At 37.1% G+C, this 19,882-nt stretch overlaps 1 pseudogene; it reads left to right on the top strand.

Annotated features, from left to right (window-relative positions):
* Positions 1-451: 451 nt before the first annotated feature.
* Positions 452-19,882, top strand: part of LOC122490545 — a 45,446-nt pseudogene continuing 26,015 nt past the window's right edge.

Genomic DNA, 19,882 nt, shown 5'->3' with positions numbered 1-19,882 from the left:
CTTCTGCAAAATATTCATTGGTTTCCAAACAGATTTTCAAATGAAATTTTAAAAAGCATTCTCATATTTTGGGTGCTTACTTTATTGCCTTATAACCTTCCATAAATGTATCTATTTCCAAATTTAAGTGATATTTATTTGATTCCAAAACAAATTTACTCACTGCACAACTAAATCTAGATCTTTAAATCTAGATCTACACTTGTCAACTATTAAGAACCTCTATGGAAGCATTTCATGCTGTGGAAGTGTGAAATGTAGTTTCCTCAGAGAGAGAAATGAACCTTGCTAAGATAGAATTCAATTAGCCTTCCTGCTCAGTCCAGGCATCCGAACCTGTCATTTAATACTTGGTGCTGTTCATATGACCCAGTTATCCACAAATATCAGTACCTGAAAATGTTCCATACCTTACTAATTTGCAAATAACAACAACAAAATCTATTACAAGATGCTGAATCTGCACTCTAACATTTTCTCGACTCAGCCATACTCCCAAAACTCTGAGGACTACGCTGTAGATAATGATGGGTTTCCAGTTGCTCTTCACAGAATATTTGATGATCACCTTTGGTGAGTTTGAAAAGACAGTCTACACAGTGATTAAGAATGCAGACTCTGGGGCGCCTGGGTGGCTCAGTTGGTTAAGCATCTGACTTAGGCTCAGGTCATGATCTCACGGTTTGTGAGTTCAAGCCCCGTGTCGGGCTCTGTGCTGACAGCTCAGAACCTGGAACCTGCTTCGGATTCTGTGTCTGCCCCTCTCTCTGCCCACTCACGCTCTGTCTCTCTCAAAACTAAATGCACACTAAAGATTAAAAAAAAAAAAAAAAAAGAATGCAGACTCTGGAGTCAGACATCTGGAGTCTGAATCTAGCCCTGCCAACAGTTTGCTTCAGGACTGTAAGTTTTCTGTGCTTCTGAACATCAGGTATCCAAATAAGGGAAATAACAGTACCTACCTCAAAGTGTTGTGAGAATCACACATACCAAGGCCTGTAAACTCTTCAGCACAATACCAGGCACATGCTCGAAAGAAATAATAACTGCTTTGTGGCCAATATTTTCCCAATTTGCAGCTTATCTTTTTAATCATATTGATTATATTGGTAATATACTGTAATCTTCATTTTGTGTCTTCCAAATCTGTACATATACTTCACAATTTCTCAGTTGTACTGGCCTCCAGAAAACTATTAGTGCCAGCTGAGGGTTTAGTACTGATGTCATTTGGGTCCTTTCTGTGCATCCTACCCCTTGTTATTCTTGTCCCACTCTAATGCACTGTCTTGGGGTCTTTGTGCTCTTTCTCTCCATTTTAGTCTTTGCTCACTTTCTGAATCATTAGATGGTGGGTCTGCATTAGCTGATTACAGGAGAAGGTTCTGAGTCCTGCCTATATGCCCTGCACCCAATAGCAGCACTAGCATTTCTCCATGATCAATCTGTCCTCTCACAGTGGACAGGCCCCTCTGCTTCATCCACTGCATGAACCTGGCTTTCCACATGACTGTGAAAATGGAAAGGGGGATTGGTAGAATGACACTTCTTTTGGTAGAAAGAGACATTTCCTGGTTGAAGTTAGAACTGACAATAGATTCTCCCTGCCCCCACTGCCCACAAAAGTGAATGTCATAACATTTCCTGCTCGACCTATTTAAGTATCTATCTGCCCACAATAACTTAGGATATTGCCATTGAACTGCCACTTGCTTAATGTCATGTGATCTATGTGATCACAGATTTGTTTAAAAATAAGCATGGGCTCCTTCTACAACTACCAATGATATATATGGCCAAGAGGCAGGAATTCTGTTTCTCACTTTCAAGAGTTTGTAAAAAGACTGAGAATTCTCAGTTTCATAGTATGAAAGGGTATTATTTGCTGAGAATATATCAACAAGACAAATTTAAGTGTTTTCATCAGTTATAATTTCTATTAGGATACATTTAGTAATAAAAATTATAGTGCAAGTTAATTCCAGTCATGGGTACAAAAGTAATACATATTTGTTGTAGAAAAATTTTACATATGTGAAGAAGTATCTATAAGAAAATTTAAATAACCTGGGTTTCCTCTTTCCTCTTTCTTAGATCATGCTTCATCTGAACACTGTCAATACTTCTAATTATAAATTTGAATTGTCAAGCCACAAATTTGGGATTTTCTTCATTTTCTTAATCACTGAACTTATTTTCTGTCTTAAGCTTTTTCACTGGTAGAAACATAATATTAGCCAAAACATGATACTCTTAGTTTATTCTAACTTTTCCCTTAGTGAAATTAGAATTTCCTTACCTATCTTCTTTTTTCTTTTTCAGGATTATAGTTTCATTCTAGAGGCCTATGTAAGAACAAGGCATCTGGAAGGATGTAGATGTGGTAGGTGTCTGTCACCTACCCAGTCACCATGCCCTGACAGATGCTGCATGCTTTTTACATGGCATCACAGAAAACCACTACCAGCAATCAACCCTGAACTGCCCCCATCCAACAGGAGAATAATTCTTAGAATATTTTTTCCCTTAAAGAGTGTCTTAGTTTGAATTATTATGCCTGGAAAATAATAAGGGTACAGACTAAGATTAAGTGGAGTGAACCAGATTTCCATTCCAAGGGCTACAAGTGAAGAACCTGGAAGAATGAGACAAGGAGAGATAGAAAGCCAATATAGACTGGTGTTATTGAGATTAAGGCTGTGAACAGTGGCTCTTCAGAGAGAGAGAAACAGCCCCCAACAGACAGGATTGGCCTGGAACCATCAGCTAGACTTTGGTGAGACCTGACACTAACAGCTAGGTTCTCCTGTTGAGCAAGAATAATTTTACAGACCATCGACATCAGACAAGGCCAAGGCCACTCTGACTGCAATGGATTAGGACAAAAAAATCACTTCATAATTATATCTAAAAACAGATAAAAGCATGAAATATTACCCTAACCATTAAAAATAACCAAGTATCTCCCTAACCTGGCTAATATGAGTGACCACTATTTCTTTACCAGTTACAAATATAACCTCATTTTATTCCTTCCACTTATAGGTAAGATTTAAGATACCCAATCATAGAATTATCTTTGCTTCCTGATCACATCCAAACCTGAGCAAAATACCATGGTCTTCAACTCTCCCCCAAAATACCTAACACGGTTAACAATTTCTTAGTCCTTTCTAACTGCCTCTTACATAAATGTCCCACAGTTCCCTGTGTGGTACATCCTCTCTGTCTGCAACAAGCATTAAACTCAACTTGTTCAACATCATATGTGTTCTTGGTGGTCTTTGGTTGTCAAGTATTGAGACACTCTATTATGCTAGTACCTCTTGATGAGTTTATAGAATGTATCATAAACTTGTCCAACAGAAGGAGAAAGGCAGAAGGAACTGTGCATGAACTCAGACCAAGCAAGCTCCTGACAGGTTCCTTGGTGATGGGGGAGTCATTAAGCAGAAAGTGAAGTGAGCCAAATTTCAATCCCAGCTACCTCTCAAATCAAAAGTATGAGTCTCCTCCTCAATTCTCTTATCACTGCCTGCCATAGCATTCTGATCTTCCATAGGCACTTTCAGCAAAATCAGATTCCCTCCTACACAAGAATTGAGAGTTTGAGATGCTTGCACCGCAGTCTGGGTCAAATGGAGCTATTCTCTTGCTCAGATCTTACTCAAAACTACCAGCTTTTTAGGTCATACAGTTAATAAAATGGGCAGTACTCCAAAATGTGGAATAAATTGCCTCTAAAATGTAAACAGGCCCATTAAACATTGAAGAGTTCATTGTTGCAAAGATATCTACCTTTTCACACCCAAGACTCCTGGATTCAAAAAAACTTACTGAGATGTCAGACCCCTCTGTTGTCAGAAGTACATGTAATCTAAAGCACCTACCATACTGATATTATCATCAATGTAACGAATGTGTATGATGTCCTATGAAATGGCCAGAGCCCCAGGAACTAATTGATTCAGTGAAAAACTAATACTTTTAGTATCTTCTATATTTTAACATAGAAAAAAGAAAACATTTATAAGATACCAATATGAAGACGATATATGGAACAGTTGTTGTAAATAGAGTAACTAGTTGATTAATCTGTCATCTTTCTCCAAGACAGCCATCTTTCATTCTGGCCAAACTACAGAATAAAATGGGAATGTGAGAAGAATCTCTACACTTAAAATCACTTATGATGGTACTAAGTCTCCGTGATTGTTTTTTACTTTCTATTTTGAGAAGAAGGGTAAACTTAACAAATTTTGTGTAAGATATGTATACTAAAAATTACAAACATCCTACAGAAAAATTAAATGATATTCATAAGTGGATAAGATATACATGTTTATAAATCCCAAAATTCAAATTGCCTAAATGTCAGCTCTACTCAAATTGATCTATAAGTTCAATACAATCTCAATTGATATTCTAACAAGTGTTTTTGGTATAAACTTTAAAGCTGATTCCAAAGTTTATGTAGAAATGCAAAGGCTCTAGAATAGCCAGAAAAAAAAATGAAGAACTTAACACTAGCTGATCTCAAGACTTACTATAAAGCTATGGTAATCAAGAAAATGTGGTATAAAGAAGAGAGGGGCACCTGGGTGGCTCAGTCGGTTGAGCGTCCGACTTTGGCTTAGGTCGTGATCCCGCAGCTTCCAGGTTCAAGCCCCATGTTGGGCTCTGTGCTGACAGCTTAGAGACTGGACCCTGTTTCAGATTCTGTGTCTCCCTCTCTCTCTGCTCCTCCCCTGCTCGCACTCTGTCTCCCTCTCTCTCAAAAATAAATAAAGGTTAAAAATTTTTTTTTAAAAAGCATACACGGGGGGGCGCCTGGGTGGCGCAGTCGGTTAAGCGTCCGACTTCAGCCAGGTCACGATCTCGCGGTCCGCGAGTTCGAGCCCCGCATCAGGCTCTGGGCTGATGGCTCAGAGCCTGGAGCCTGTTTCCGATTCTGTGTCTCCCTCTCTCTCTGCCCCTCCCCCGTTCATGCTCTGTCTCTCTCTGTCCCAAAAATAAATAAATGTTGAAAAAAAAAATTAAAAAAAAAATTAAAAAAAAGCAGACACATATAGATTAATGGAATAAAATAGCATCCACAAATAATATCCACATATCTATAGTTAATTGAGTTTCAACAATAGCGTCAAGATAACTCGATAGAGGGAAAAGATAATTTCAATAAATGATGCTAGAACAACTAGTATTTGGGTTTTGTTTGTTTTTGTTTTTTTTTTAAATTTTTCTTTAACATTTATTTATTTTTGAGACAGAGAGAGACAGAGCATGAACGGGGGAGGGGCAGAGAGAGAGGGAGACACAGAATCGGAAGCAGGCTCCAGGCTCTGAGCCATCAGCTCAGAGCCCGACGCGGGGCTCGAACTCACAGACCACGAGATCGTGACCTGGCTGAAGTCGGACGCTTAACCGACTGCGCCACCCAGGCGCCCCGAGAACAACTAGTATTTGTATGGAGAAACAAGGGGTTTTAATCATCGCATCTTTTACAAAATTAACTCAAATAGATCACAGATGCTAACATAATGCTGAAACTACAAAACCCCTAATTATTAGGGAAACGTAAGTTAAAAACACAATGAGATATCACCCCATACGTATTAGAGTGGCTATTCCCAAAAGACAAGAAATAATAGGTGTCAGGGAGGATGTAAAGAGAACCCTCATACACTGTTGATGGGAAGGCAAGTCAGTGCAGCCACTATGGGAAACAATATAAGATTCCTCAGAAAATTAAGAATAGTTCTGCCATATAATCCAATTATTCCACTTCTGGGTATCTACCCAAAGGATAAGAAAGCACTAATTTGAAAATATACATGTACTCCTATGTTCCTTACAGCATTATTTACAATAGCCAAGATATTGAAACAACCTAAGTGCTCACCAACAGATAAATAGATAAAAAGGTTGTAGTGTATATATACATACATATATATATAAATATATATATATATATATATATATATATATATAGTACACACACACACACACACACACACACACAAATACTGGAGTACTACTCGGCCATAAGAAGAATGAAACCTTGCCATTTGTGACAACATGGATGGACCTTCAGGATATTAGGCTAAGCAAATTAAGTCAGACAGAGAAAGACAAATACTATATGATTTCATTCACATGTGGAATCTAAATAAACAAAACAAATGGACAAGAAACACACAAAATCCCATAGATACAGAGAACAGTTTGATGCTTATCAGAGGGGAAGGGCAAAATGGGTGAAAGAGGTCAATTATATGGTCACAGATGGTAAATAGACTTTTGGTGGTGATTACTAGGTAACACAAACAGATACTGAATTATAATGCTGTATACTTGGAAGTTATATAATATTACATACTAATTTTATTCCAGTTTTTTTTAAAAAAAACTTCTACAATGACTAAACTTTTTTTTAACTGGTAGTAAATATCAAGTGAATCTTTTTTATACTTAGGGTCGAACTGTAAAATGACAATCACTTTGGCAAATAGTTTTGCAGTCTCCTAAAAAATAAATATAACGAAATAGCAAACATGAGTCTGTTCTCTCTGAGAATAGTAAAATATAGTAAATTACTCACATTACATTCAAAGTAGCAATTCATTTTTTCACTCTTGAAATTGAGAAACAGAAAAAGAAGAGATTCAAACATATTTTCAAATATGAAAGTGATCACTACTAGAATTATTGATAAAGTATACAGATGGCATCCAATTCAGTAGGCAATATAAAAAGCAAAGAAAATGTCCACTTAGCAACAGCAGCACACAGGCATGCACATAAACCAATATTCCCTAAAACTTAGAACACAAAAGTACTGGCATAAAAAAATAAAGCTTCATAAAACATAAAACAAAATGATGAAAGACTCAATACATTTGTTATAACAACAAATTAAAATTGCCTGAAAGTCAACTCAGAAAAAGGCGAACACTCCAGAATCATCTACAGAGCAGGATTCAAACTATTGTCCTTGGGAAAAATATGCCTAAATAAATCTATTAGAAATATTAGAAATGAAAAGATGAGAGCAGCTAATTTTGGCAAGAATACAGTAAGTAAAAATGCAATATTGATTTCAGATAATATAAATTTTATGGTAAAATATATCAGATTAAAGGAAGAATGTCAACATTTATAAAGAGGTTTAATCAAAAATATAACAGTTATGAACCTTCTCACTGAAAAATTTAACATTTCTTGTTGTACAGGTCTACTGGTGACAAATTTTCTCAACTGTGTGTGTGTGTGTGTGTGTGTGTGTGTGTGTGTGTGTGAGAGAGAGAGAGAGACAGACAGAGAGACAGAGAGACAGAGAGAGAAAAGATTTCATTTGCCTTCTTTTTGAAACTGTCAATATTATAAAATTTGAAGTTTTTTCCTTTCAGAACATTAAGTTTACATTTTAAGTTTGCATGGTTTCTGACAAAAAATTTGTGATAATTCTTCTCTTTGTCCCTGTACATTATTAGTCCTTTTTTCCTCTGATTTCCTTTTAAAATTTCTCTTTATATTCAAACTTGGAAACATAATTGGCCCTTTTTTGTTTAATATTTTTCTGTCCTCCCACCCACCTTCATCTAGCACTCCAATTACATGTATGTTAGCTTGGTATCCCACAGGCAACTCTGTTCATTTGTTTCAGTCTTTTCTTCCTCTCTGTGCTCTTCATTTGGGACAGTTTCCGTGGCTGAGAGTTTGCTGATCTTTTCTACACTAATCAGCCGATGACCCATTCAACTGTATTTTCCATTTCCCTTATTGTACTTCTCAGCTCTAGAAGTTTCATTTGGGCTGTTTCACTCTTCATCAGGTTCATGTTTTCCTCTACATATGGAGCACATTTATAATCATTTTTCTAACATCCTCATCTGCTAGTTTCATCATCTTTTAATTTCTGGGTCTATTTTCTAGGTCCATCTCTATTTTCATGTGATTATAATCACACTTTCTGCTTCTCTGCATGGCTGGTTAGTTTTGTGTTTGATGCCATTCACTGTGAATTCTATGTTGTTCTTTGCTGGGTTTTGCTATATTCCTTTGAACAGCATGGGATTTTGTTCTGGCATGCAGTTAGGTTACTTGAAATGGGGTAAATCATTTTGAGGCTTAAAGCTGTTAAGTTTTATTAGGGTATGTTAAGAGCATCCATTAGCATAGAGCCGATTTATGCCCACAACTAAGCTGAAACTCTTTTAGCATCCTACCCAATGCCTTTTGTATAACAAATTATTTCCATTTGGATGGTGGAAACATGAACCAGCTAGTTTGAGTCCTAAAAATTGTTCAGCCTAGTCTCTTTGTACTGTGTTCCCCCTTCCCACATCAGATAGTTTCCTCTCCTGCATTATGGAGATCAGTATTCAACCAAAGACTTGTGGGAGGTCTCTCCATATCACCAGAGTTCTATCTCTGTGCTGCTCATTCCTCACTGGTACACTGTCCTACAAATTCTAGCTTAACTTGGCCTTTGTGGATTCAAACTTTTCTCTTCATCTTGGCAAGCCCCCTGGTCTCTGGATGTACCCTCCACAAGCTAAGCAGTAAACTGATGCAATTGTAGACCTTACTTCATTTCTTTTCTTTAGGAGATTGCAGTCCTGTGTTCTCGTGTCCAATGTCTAAAATCCATTGTTTTATAAATACACTGCTTGGGTTTCTATTTGCTTTAAGTGACAAGTCCCTATTACTCCATCCTGGATGGAAGTAGAAGAAACACATAAAAAGCTTTAAAAATGTGTTCAAAAACATACTTGCGTTAATTTTATTTCAATGGTGAGATGCAGGAATGGTAACAGGTATAGTATTTGAAGGCCTGGGAAGAGAAATATATTGAGAAACAAAAGAATATATTATACTTGGTAAATCATCCCTTCAAACATCCCAGTGTCTAGCAAAAACATACAGGGTATGTTGAATCCAATTTAGTTTGAGAAAATGAGGATATTTCAAATTATTTTTTCCCTTTAGTCAAATGACATTTCCCCAAACTCTGAACACCTACTTATTAGAGAAATTTCTTTTTAAATCAAGAATAGCAACTAATTCAAGGAGACTTCAAATGAGCTATCCTACCTGATTAATTGTTCTCTTCCTAGAAGAAGAAAGACATTTTTAGGAAGTCACTTTTGTTTCATCTTCCTCATGGAATCAATGAACTGTTCCACCATGACAAAATGAAAGTCGTTAACATAATATTGCTATGTCCTGTCCAGTTTCCAGTGTTCCTCTCATATTAAAATTGCTTTCTAAAAGCAATGCATAAGTTCTGCCTTTTTAACTAGACTGCCAATTTCACACTTGTGAATTACCCAAATTTAGACCCCCAGAGACTTATAAGTGACTACATGTTCCCAAAGAGTCATTAAATTCACTAGCATTTTCTCATAGTAACTCATCTTTCTTGCCAAGCCCTTGAGTAATTCACTCTACTGCTCCATCTTTATATTTGTTCAAAGATAAAAATTGCTTTGAGAGGTGCTTAGCCCTATTGGTCTATTTGCCAAAATTGTGCCACAACTGAGGCCATAGCAGTAACCGCTATGGGATGGCACTTACCCTCAAGGATGTATTGTTGCCTTTTAGTATGCTTTTAAATGTTCCATAGCATTTCACTTTTCCCACACAAGTCCCACATGCACAAGGTGGCCAATACAATTTGTTCCTCCAACTACAATCAATAGAAAAATATAAACAAAAGAAATCTTATCTCTCAAAAATAAAAACTAGATGTGAATGTGTAAACAGAAAAACTGTATGAGTTACAAAAAAAAAGAAAACCCAGCAGAATGGAAATCTTAAATCATAGTTTTTTTTCAAAACAAATTGAGTACTGTAAATCTAATAGCATTGTGCAAGTAAATACCACTTGAGTGTGCTTCAATAAATGACTGAAGTTACTAACAAAGAAATAAACCATCAATAAAATAGCGTTTTAAAAAATGAGTTAAATGCAACCACCGTCACTCTTGCTTATAATTTTATGTAAGCTATTGCAATGATTATCACATTATTTCCTCAGAGTAAGTGCCCATGTTAACTTCAACTGAAGTGAAATATCCTAAATTATGAATTAGCAGTAATTTACTGGAAGAGTGTTAAAATCTTTGAAGATGTTGCTTTTTTAATATACAAGAAGGAAATTACATAAAAGGACAAGCTATTAATCCATCTTTCTAATTACAATAGAGAAATTAAGTTGGAGTTCAACTTCCAGACTTATCCTTGATAATTTGAATGGACTTAAGTAGTTATGAAATAATTTATTTGCCCATGTTGTAAAAGCAGTAGTTCTCTGTCTCATTATAATGGTAAACCCAGTAGAGGCTCATTTGGCAAACATGCTTGCACTGTTGAGCCATTTTATTGACCTAAATTTTTTATTGTAAAGAAACTGGATTCTGAAGTGAGACTGTCCTTGGTTTGCATCACTGACAAATTTACTTACTATGCTGAGAATGATGCTTAGTATGCAATTAGAGTCACTAAATATACATAAAATGAGTAAAGGAATGTACCGGGCAATTAACATACCATCTCTTTCCCATATAATAGAGATAATATTAACTAATTGTCAAAGTAAATGTGATAGATTATAAATATTACAAATAATTCTTGAAGAGAGTTTAATACAATGCCTGCCACTGTTAGTACTCAAAAAATGGTTTCTAAAAACCCACTTATTATTGTTCAAATAACTAGTACCTACTAAATCCCATAGTCAACCTCTTTCTTTTCTCACTACTCTTTTTTACCAAATCCCCTTCACTCTAAGTAGACAGACTTGTTTCAAATTTCAAGTAGAAAATAGAGGCCATCATTAAATAGGAGGTAAGAGACCCAATATGGCTGGCTTGCCACCAAGTGGTTAGTTGGCTTCCTAAAATAATAATACTAGATCAGGAGCTCAGCATTGGTCTTCATTACTGACAAACTGGACATTCAGAGGCAGCAGTAAGTCCACAGGCCTTGGTAAATGGGAGACCTTCCTACTGGGTCCATGTATATCCCCCATCTCTTCCATCACGTTCCAGGGTGTTCATCTCCCTATCCTGTCAGTTCCAGGGTGACTGATCACAGAGACTATATAATACCAAATGGCCAAGTCATTTTGTCTACTTGGTTATTTAGTGCCTCTTCCATGGTATATGCTTTCTGGTAGACATTAACATCTGATAAAATGTCTTCCCTCCTTGTGAGGGACCACTTCCTTCAGCTTTTGTAGTCCTTCCTCTAACGTCTGCCAATTCCATTCAACTCAAGTGATTGTTTTATCCAGGTTTCTAAGATCCACTCAAAAGTAAGTTGGTTCCATTGCCTCGGGTCCTTGCCAGGGTGTTAAATCCTACATCCCAGGAAAATACTTCCAGGTCAAAAAGGTTTTTTCAAACCAGTATTACTACTGGGCCCTCTTGATTAAGTCTCATCAAAATCCAATTACAAGTGTATTCCTCTGGTTCCTGTCAGTACATGTTAAATAATTCTTGACACTCCTTTGGTGTGTTATTTCTTTCCTCTCTTATCAGACTTAGCATAACCCCAGTGGGGATTTAGCTACCAGCTTCACAGCTAGGAGAGAGGGTGGGGAATTCCTGAAAGGGACACTTGTTGTCTCATAGGAGAGAGGCTTTTGCAGCATCTTCCAACAAAAAAAATAAATGGTCCTTGATAGGAAGAAGAGGACAACATCTATAAATTCTGAGAGTTTGGGGGACTTATAGAGCAAAAAATCTCTGGGAACAATCTCCCAGATGTTTCCATCCCATGCACTGGGGTCCCAGGACCTGCTTTGGCTGAGCATTTAAATGTCGCTTAAGCAGCTCTGTAACTTTACAAATTCTTGTCTCTGTTCCTTGGCTGGGTATGTCCCTCCACTGAAGAAGATAAGGGCTTATTAGTAATCTTCCAGAAAGTCCCTCTGGTACTTACAGTTAGCTCTTAACTATTTGTTAACCATCCCTCAGTTTTCTATTATCCCTTGTAGAACATCTATAGAACTTAGCAATAATCAGCCCTCTGGCTGGCTGCTATTTGTTCCCCAAATAATAAGTGAAATCTTAAATAATTAGGCCTTCAGCTGTATCAGCACCCACATTCTTTTTAGGATGAGGTTCTCTTCACCACCTGGGCAAAGAGCAAGCCAGTCCCCAAATCCTATCTTAGTGCCTGTTTTCTCAGACCCCTCCCAAGCTTCCCTGTGCCAATTCACGTCCTCCAAGAAGCAGGTGCCAAGATGAGATCAGACATGCAAGTATTAATTGGGGTTAATGTCTGTGGAGAATAAAGGAGGATGTAGCAGGATTAAGTAGGGATTAAGACTGGGATGCCAATCTGACACCTGTGAAAGAAGAGGGGGAAGGAAGGATTGTGTAAGAAATTCCCAGACCACAGCTCAGTTGTGAGAAAGTTGCAACCAGGCCAATAGGGTTGGGCAGTCCCAAGCAAAGACTGCTCATTTGTACTAGGACAGGAATAGGCCTGCCGTGCTCAGTTATTGGCTGGGGGAAATCCAGGGGAAGCATGGCCTAAGCCTCCCACAGGACCAGCAACTGGAGGTGATCCCTATCCTCCCCATCGCTGACTGACTCTCTCAAAGGATAGCTGACCAGTGCAGGTCTATGGCCACCACGGTATTTGAAGATAAGGACAGATGAGAGGATATCTGCATATTGAGCAAGGAGAAGGGATCTAGAGTTTGGTAATAAATTAATGATGAGTGCGCATAGACAACTAAACTTGACAAAAGGCAATTAGTAGAGAAAATGAAAAGTTGTACAAGAAAGAAAGATCATAATTCACTATGGTTCAGTGGTGAGTGACACTTTAATTATCATAACAAGCATGTAATTTCACCAAGTAAAACGTACCAAAATGATTTAATCAAAAACTACATTGTAAGGTGGCAAGAGTGTGGACAGAGAAGTGGGGGGGCGGGGGGGTGTGGAAGAGACCAGAATTAATAACTTCTATACAGGAAGTCATGGGACAATTTTTAAAAGTAAAGACTCAAGAAATAACAGTGTAAGCAGTTTAATTAAAAATATTAAAGTAAATGATAGAAGTAACAACAAAAATGATTGAAAGGGGTGTCTCTAGGCAGCAGAAATCTGGTGGAAAGAGGTTTAGCAGAGGACTGCTCTTTTTCTTTTTAAGCCTATGGTATTGACTTTTTAAACTCTGTCAATGCTGAACTTTGATTAAAATATTAACATTAAATTTTAGGGGCGCCTGGGTGGCGCAGTCGGTTAAGCGTCCGACTTCAGCCAGGTCATGATCTCGCGGTCCGTGAGTTCGAGCCCCGCGTCAGGCTCTGGGCTGATGGCTCAGAGCCTGGAGCCTGTTTCCGATTCTGTGTCTCCTCCTCTCTCTGCCCCTCCCCCGTTCATGCTCTGTCTCTCTCTGTCCCAAAAATAAATAAACGTTGAAAAAAAAAATTTAAAAAAATATATTAACATTAAATTTTAAAAGGCAAATAAAGACTGTCCAATAGTTGATTATAAATTCTAATGAATGATTTATGCAATTTTCAGATATTATGCTGTTGAAAAGTACATTAAAACTTCTACTTAGCTCATACTCACTAAAGGGACATACTTTTACTCTCATTTCATATTTCACTAGAAGTGTTTTAGTATGCAAAATTAAAAAGATCATCTACTGTGTCATTAGGAGATTTTAAAAGGAATGTTTTTAAGTCAGTCAGTGGGGAATTTTATGGGGTTTTTAGCTCGTTTTCTGATAATATACACTTGGCTTAAGATCCACATGTGTCAGCTGTTATCAGCTGCCTATGTGCGTCACTGAGTTCGCTTTGTGGTATTATCTGCAGCCAAAGGAAACACAGAGGAAATCATCACGGCAGCTCCACACATTTTAATCAGTTAAAGAAAAATCTGTTCCCCCACTGGTATTTTCACACATACCATCAGTAGCAAAGCCTATTATGTTATAGCAATAAAAAATGGAAAACAAAAAAATTGTATATGGATTCTGATAGCTGCTAATTCAGCCTCAAAAGCATAATTTATATAAAGTCAATAATTCTGAAAAACCCTCTAGTCCCAAAATTTGTATTGACATTTTCCACAACAGTGTCACTTGCATTTCTGCTTAGAGCTGTTTCCACAATCTTTCCTTCTTTCTCTCACACTTGATTCAGGGAAAGCCACATCTTCCAGTAGGCAAAATCAAATCCCCTCCCCCCCACACAAAAAACAAGTCTTGTAAAAATCAATTTGGAATGGAAATTGTAAGAAATATCCATAATCATTTGTACCATGTATAAACTGCCCCATAACATGAGATGCTGGAATTGTTTATCTTCCATATCAAATTATTCCCAGATCTGAGCCCACACCCACCTAGGTAGGGAAGCAGCTAATCAAATATCAGTCATTAGTATTTACTCCCACACCCTTCAAGGGACTGTATGGAAGAAATGTGAAATTCTCAGGTTCTTACTCCATTGTGGTTGCCATCTTACTGTTTCTCCTTTGAGCACACATCCTACCATGGCACATTGATCCTTCCGCAACTTGGAGGCCTGCTGATAGAATAGCCTACAGAGACTGACAAAGATATACCTTCTCAGTTCCTTCGGTGGGCATCACCTCAATCACAGGAACTCTGATGGCTGCCCACAAGCCTTCTAAGATTTTGCCTTAACAAATGCCTTCATGACAATCCTCCATGGGATCAGCAAGCTTCTATTTATTTTCCATTCTTTTTTCAATTAAGTCTTCTCTACCAGGGCAAAAAAGAGGTGGTGCATGGAGGAAGTTGCTCCACTAAATTATTAATACCTTGTCCTGCCACAGTTATTAAAATGTTTTCAGTTACTTGTCCAATTTTCCTTAAGGTAATGAAGAGTGAGTGTATAAATGCTTATTTTCATGCCTGAAATAATTATAGTAATTCCTTGCCAACCATGCTCTTGAAAAGCTCTGGATCTGGCAATAGTTTGTTGGCAATACTTTTTCATAGAAAATTAAAAGTTGGAAAGGGAAAAAGAGCTCAAATAGCTATACTATATATATAGCTATATATTATATATTATATATTATATATAGAAGCAGAATAAATAAATATTATATATAATATGTAAGAGTTCTGGAGAAAGAGGATAGTGATGGCTGCACAACAATGCAGATGTACTTAATGCCACTGAACTGTGTAATTAAAAATGGTAAATTTTATTATGTGTATTTTACCACAATACCAAAAAGCACAGGGCCATGTATATAAAATTACATTGCATAAAATTATAGTAATCTCTTGCCAATATATATGATATTTAGATATTTATGATATGATATATGATATTTGTATATATGATATTTAGAAGCAGAATAAATAAAAGTCTGGAAGACCTCTTGTCCAAAAAAAAAATCATACTTATCATTAAAACTTGTTCTCAAAGAAAATCTTCCCTGAGCTCTTCTTTCAATTGTTCTACAACTACTGCTGTCTTGTGATCGATCTGTTGAGGCAGATGTACTCATAAGCCTGATTGCTCAGTTAAAGGGATTGAAAACCATCACCTACTTGCTTGAAAATTAATGCCTTGCATTTGCATTCTTCCAATATATAAATCCAAAGGCCCTGCCCTACATAGGTATGAAAGGCAACTGAAAGAAGAAATAGTTCATATACTATTGTGTATACACATACACATATGTGTATATATATCGTGTATACACATATGTGTATATATATTGTGTATACATATACACATATGTGTATATATATATATGTATGTGTATGTATATATACACATACATATATATATACATATATATATACACATATACACTGAAAGGCAACTGAAAGAAGAAATAGTTCATATACTATTGTGTATACACATACACATATGTGTATATATATTGTGTATACACATACACATATGTGTATATATATTGTGTATACATATACACATATGTGTATATATATGTGTGTGTGTGTGTATATATATACACACACACATATATACACATATACGCATACATATATATATACACATACATATATATATACACATATATATACAAATATACATACATATATATATATGGCTTCACAACATTGGAGGTGCTGTAACTATAAAACTTATTTATTTTTTTGAATCAAATAATGCCTGACTATGACTTGCCACTTACCAAGGATGGCAATAATTTCTACATTACTTATCATTGGTGCTCCCCTATTCCTTTTTACAAAATGCATTTGCTCTTTAATAAGCTATCAAGATGATTAAGAAGTTTTATTTTCCTATACTAGTCTTCTATGCTTCTCTCCTTGTTGACGGGATAAATTTTAAAATACTTCTTTTTTTGGGGGGGGGGACAGAGAGAGACAGAGCACGAACGGGGGAGGGGCAGAGAGAGAGGGAGACACAGAATCGGAAACAGGCTCCAGGCTCCGAGCCATCAGCCCAGAGCCCGACGCGGGGCTCGAACTCACGAACCGCGAGATCGTGACCTGGCTGAAGTCGGACGCTCAACCGACTGCGCCACCAGGCGCCCCAATGGGATAAATTTTAAAGGATAAATTTTCTCTCTGCACACCCGCATAAACCTACCAGGTCTGAAAGAGAAAAGAGATATCTGAAGATTTAGTATTCTTTTGCTGCATAAGGACCATTGAAGCACTTGTTAAGATACTATTTTTTGGCTGCCATTCCTTGAGATTATGATCTAATGGGTCTGGGGCAGAGCCCAGAAATTTGTATTTCGTGCATTTATGAACTTTAATAAGTGATTTTGATAGAACCAGATTTGGGAACACATGTAAAGAACTGAACTAAACTGGGGTGCCTGGGTGGTTCAGTCAGTTAAGCGTCCGACTCTCGATTTCCACTCAGGTCATGATCTCACAGAGCCAGAAGTGGGGCCACATCTGGCTCTGTGCTGACAGCATGGAGCCTACATGGGATTCCCTCTCTCCCATTCTCTCTGCCCCTCCCCCACTCATGCTGTCTCTCTCAAAATAAATAAATAAACTTTAAAAAAAATCTAAAAAAAAGAACTGAACTACACTTACATATGTAAAAGATGTCAGACTTTTAAAATGTTTTATAAAATTTTAAATCACTATAAATTAACCCTAGAGTTCCAAAAGCAGTGGTTGGCAAGAGATTACTATAATTTTATGCAATATAATTTTATATATATGGCCCTGTGCTTTTTGGTATTGTGGTAAAATACACATAACAAAATTTACCATTTTTAACTATACAGTTCGGTGGCATTAAGCATATCTGCATTGCTGTGCAGCCATCACCATCCTCTTTCTCCAGAACTCTTCATCTTCTCCAACTGCAACTCTGTACCTTAAACACTAACTCTCTGCCCCTACACCGTTGGCAACTACCATTTTGCTTTCTGTATCTATGAATTTGACCACTCTCAGTACCTTATATAACTAGAATTATACAGTATTTTTCCTTTTGTGACTGGCATATTGCACTCAGCATCATGCCCTTAAGCACATGTCTGACATGTGTTGTAGCACATGTTAGAATTTCCTTCTTTTTTAAGGTAGGATAATATTCCATTGTATGTATATTGCACATTTTGTTTATCCATTCATCCATTGATAGACATTTGTGTTGCTTCCACCTTTTGGCTATTGTGAATAATACTGCTAATGAACATGAGTGTACAAATGTCTGCTCAGATCCTTGCTTTCAATTCTGTTAGATACATAGCCAAAAGTGGAGTTGCTGTAATTCTCGTGATACCTCTAATAAGACAGACGAATGCCTGCATGTGTTTTAGTCTAAAATTTCTAAGATACCAAATTAATTTTGATTTTCTAAAGTGACAAATATAAGACTGACCTCACATTTATTTCTGAATTTTATCTCTACTTGTTCTCTCCTTTCAGGTCTCCACATCTAAGTATGTTTTCATTGTTTTCCATCTTCAACATGCTCTTTCATGACAAGTTCACTATTCCCAGGACTTCAGTTATTTTCTCTTGCTCTTAGCTTCCGAATTCACCATCAAGCACTGGACTATCTTCCCCAGTTCCTATTGCCTGCTGAGCTGTATCTTTGTGAATGAATAAGCTAACCACCAGGAGCATGTTCCATTAGCCATTCTCTCTGTCTCCTGGTCCTCATCCTCTCTGGTTCTACCAGCTCTTTCCCCATAGGTTACAACCCTGCTCAAAGCAGAAAGTAAACTCCTTCAATCTCTAGAAACAAAAACACTCAAGCCCACGTCCCTGTTCGTGGTCTACCACACCTATTTCAAATGCTGAACACAGGCACATGCATGCACCCCACACAGAGACTTGGTCTTTGCTCTAATTAATGCAAAGGATGGCATGTTCACCTTACACTTTGCCCCAGTTAGTAGACTCAGTAACCAGGGAAACAGTCCCAGTTTTCAACCAACACAGAAAATAAGAGGTCTTCCAGCTAAAGATTAAAAGCAAAAACCAGGGCTATATTGTTTGGCCAATATTACTTAGACAACAAATGGGATTCCAAACCCCATTACTTCCCTTGCCACTGTGTACACACACATGCACACCCACTTACACGCACACACACACACACGTACCCCCCTTTTATAGGTGGCAGCTGGTCGCAGACTTTCCCTCATGCCCACAGTACGGTAAGTCCCTGGCCAGGCTGCTCTGTCTTGCCTACTGCCAACTGCAGAAGCAGCTGAATCACTTGCTCTAATTGACCAATGGCCAAATGGCCTAAGGCTGTTTGAAGTCTTAGGCCTTCCAAGTACCAAAAATTATAAAAAGTGCTTCAAAAAAAAAACAAAACAAAACAAAACAAAACTCCTGGAGTTTCCAAAGCCAGACTTTCAATTCAAAAGTTGCCTCCTTACCAGAGAGTGCTAAGAATCACTTGCCGGGCTTCCCATGCTGGAGAGCTGTGGCTGCCAGAGATCACAGGTAAATTCAGATTAAGTGCACATGAAACCTAATCTCCCATTACCATGCACAAAACAGTGATTGTGGGGACAAAAGTAATACATTTTTTATTAAAGTGGCAGGTGATAGAGATTGTTTTTTTTACTTCCAACAAACTCATAATAAAAAAAATCAAACAGGCCAAACTTTAAAACCAAAATCCAAAAAGTCGGAGAAAAACTCTGGGTTTTTTAATAGAAATGTTTTCACACTCCACTCCACACCCAGTTAAAAAACTTTGACCTCACACTTGCCTTGCCTTTTACTGCTAAACACCACCAGGAAAGCCTTGGATCTCTTGCTCCATTCTCTCTAACCACAACTGAATTTCTACAACAGCACTGGACCTACTCTCCAAAGGCCATCAGTTTAAAACAAAACACAGGAAAGTACTATTAAATCCATGAAATTGGTTTCTTTATTTTGGTGGTGGTACAGTGAAACTGGCAAATTCAGACACTGTTAATTGCACTCTAAAAATGCATAATCATTTTTTTGAGCAATTTGGCTATATAAGTCAAGAACCACAGAAAATATTACACATTTTAACTTGGTTATTATGCTTCCTAAAAATATAATTAAAAATGGGTAAAAACCTGATTATTTATATATACATTTATAAATATACATTTATACTAGTGATATTTTAATAGAAAAATGGGGGACTATTCAACAAATGAGTACTATTTAAGCAAGTTACAGTACAGACTGTTGCTATGTCTATCACAAATAATGTCAAAATACAGCAAACGTAAAAATGCACTTGATAGACTACTAAATACAGGTAAATATTGCTATGTAAAAATCTGCATAAGACAAAATTCCGTGAAGATGGATAGTAAAATTTACACAATGGTATGTTAAGGTAGCGGCCCTGTACTCTTCTCTATATCTCAATAGTTTGTAACATTTTGCATTATGTTTATAA

Source organism: Prionailurus bengalensis, chromosome B2 (genome assembly GCF_016509475.1).
Source record: "Prionailurus bengalensis isolate Pbe53 chromosome B2, Fcat_Pben_1.1_paternal_pri, whole genome shotgun sequence".
NCBI lineage: Eukaryota > Metazoa > Chordata > Mammalia > Carnivora > Felidae > Prionailurus > Prionailurus bengalensis.
The sequence above is the reverse complement of the archived record's forward strand: the minus strand, read 5'-3'. Positions and strand labels throughout refer to the sequence as shown.